This window comes from Hesperophylax consimilis, chromosome 13, assembly GCF_061612785.1.
Source record: "Hesperophylax consimilis isolate HC1 chromosome 13, BYU_Hcon_1.0, whole genome shotgun sequence".
NCBI lineage: Eukaryota > Metazoa > Arthropoda > Insecta > Trichoptera > Limnephilidae > Hesperophylax > Hesperophylax consimilis.
Window position 1 is genome coordinate 10,464,450 of NC_142848.1, and position 2,661 is coordinate 10,467,110.

The 2,661-nt window shown below is 33.3% G+C and overlaps 1 non-coding gene across 1 annotated transcript; it reads right to left on the reverse strand.

The window, feature by feature from the left end:
- Positions 1-2,010: 2,010 nt before the first annotated feature.
- Positions 2,011-2,083, reverse strand: TRNAS-AGA (transfer RNA serine (anticodon AGA)). Its single transcript has one exon. It is a non-coding gene; the product is annotated as a tRNA-Ser (tRNA).
- Positions 2,084-2,661: the final 578 nt, after the last annotated feature.

A 2,661-nucleotide genomic window follows, 5' to 3' on the forward strand; every position in this document is an offset into this window, starting at 1 on the left:
CTTATTTTATTATTTCACCTAAGAACAACATACTTTATTATAGTAGGGAAGGCAATTTTACTTGCTAAATTCCCCACTAGATAGCGTCGCGACAAATTATGTCTACATTTTATTGGTGAATACTTAGAATTGTCAAATATTATTATTTTTCGTCGTCGGCAGTTATTATATCTTCTCGGAAGATTTTTTCAATTTGTATGGGTGTTTCTGGCTAATAATTATTGCTTATAATAATTTGTAATCCTTTGTGATATGCATAAAAACCTTGTCTTATAAACATTAATAAAGTTTATCAGTTAAAAAATAATAAAAATATTTTTAATACACACACACCCAGGCACAGACACACAGGCAAGCACGCGCCCACACACACAGACACGCAAATACATACGCATACATACCCATACAAGTCAAACTTAGCAAAGTTAATTTATGTTGTGCCTGTCAAAAAAAAATTGTCAATCACGTAAATAATGGAAACGAACAAGCAACCTCCAAGTACTATTTTTTCTATGGGAATATACTAGGCTTACTATAAACGTAAGCCTATGAATAAAATAAGAAAGTTTGTACTTACAATGTTCTTCATTTGTATTTGCTTCCACTAAATTGTCATTTTCGGTTTCAGCAATTAGAACTCCAACGGGCACGGTTGATATTTTTTTGTCAATTTCCCAATATACCCTTGCATAATTGTTTTCTAACTTTTTTACAGTGCCCCAACAATAACTAATGTCGTAATTATCACCAAAATGTTTGCGACTCCATGTGTTTAGGCCATCATTTTCGTCGAAATACGTGGCTTTGACGCGAACGCGGACCCCACGTCTTATACTCGCCGCCATTTTGGCCAGACTGATCGCAGAAATACGATTCAAAAACTCGCTGAATCAGAAAGAGACGCACTATGCAATGCAGTTAACGGCATCCTGCTAGCAGGCCTACAAAGCCGCATATAAACAAAAAACTTACGTCCTACCGGTAGTACGTAAAGTCCTGCTGGCAGGACGCTGGACGTTCTATCATTAAACCGTTCCACACAACTAAATACCTGCTATCCAGATTTTGTGGGTTTAAATCCTTAAAATTGTATAATTAACATTTGTCAAACTTACGCACTAACCATAACTTCATTTATCTGGAGGATTGAGTAAAAATATTGGCCCCCAGACAATTTGTCTTAGCACACGCTTATAGTTTCATTTATATTAATACGTTATATGAGTTTGTGCAAAGTAAAGGTTTATAGTGTAATAAAAGTTTTTTCTTCGCATATTTTACATGTTTTATAACACGTACAAGTACTTAAAGGTTTCAAAGAATATCTTTCAAATTATATGAATTTTGCATACATACTAGAAGGCTACCATTTTCGCAATATCTTACAGAAACACAAAATCGATGAGAGACAATCATTAAGTATTAATGGTTACCTTACAGATCTGAATAGTTAGGTACCTACATTCCAGACTCCCTTTTCTCCTTCTCCAACCCTTCTCCAATACCCCCTGGCATTTAGGACCCTTGGTTGGATGTCAAATGAAAGAAATATTCAGTACGTTTTTTGCTGGCTGCCATTTAATTTCCAACTAACGACCTGTCGTTAGTTGCCTGTCCGCGGTCTGCGCATTTTACTAGAATCCGGGTGGCGTGTTCTGATCTAAAAGTCTATTGACATTCATGTTTAATTATTGAAGAAAATATTAGCGACTCTCAAACGAAAATTGAAACAGAAATATCAGAAAATGATACGGTTGCATCTAGTAGTTGAACCAAGACCTCTGCCTTGCCGGAGCTTTTGCATTGCTTAAAGCAAATTCTCCGTAGAACTTATATCCTGGATTCAATTCCTAGTTGCGACTTAACCTTTTTCTTTTATATTTTTTAATGATAAACTGATGTTTATAAAACAAGGTTTTTATGCATGGCACAAAGGATAATAAATTATTATAAGCATTAATTATTAGTAATATCAATACAAATTAAAAATATCTCCCGAGTAAAAATATATGCCGCCGACGGGAATTGAACCCGCGCCTTTTGATGTCTGGTCAGACGCTCTGAACCACTGAGCTACGTCGGCTTATTTCCAACCCGTCGAATAATTCAATATGATGAATTATAAAAAAATAAAGTTGGTTGTTAAGTTGTGTTGTGTAATTAATATAATTGATTAAAGAATAATTTTAATTATTACGAATTTACCAACACTTTATCAGGAAGCGGCTTACGGTCCATTTTTTTAACAGTTTGGCTAATAATTTGAAAAGATTTTTAATAAATCAGCTTTACTCATTTTTCTCCGAGTAAAGACAAAAAATGTTATTCACAAAAAAAACACAAATTTGAGGGCCTAATCAAAATGAAATCTAATTATTGATTCGTCTTTTTTTAGATAATTGTTTGTTTGTTTTACTTTGAGCCCTCGAATAATTGGTAAGTTTTTTTAGTATGTAACGTTGTTGGATTTTAAGCTCCAGAATTATACATATGTAGATTTTTTTGTAGATAACGTTGTTTGACTTTAAGCCCTAGAATTATTTATATGTTTTTTTTGTATAAAACGTTGATTGACGTTTAGCCTAAAACTATTTGTAGATAACATTGTTTGACTTTAATCCCTAGAAATATTTGTAGATAAAATTGTTTGACTTTTAGTTA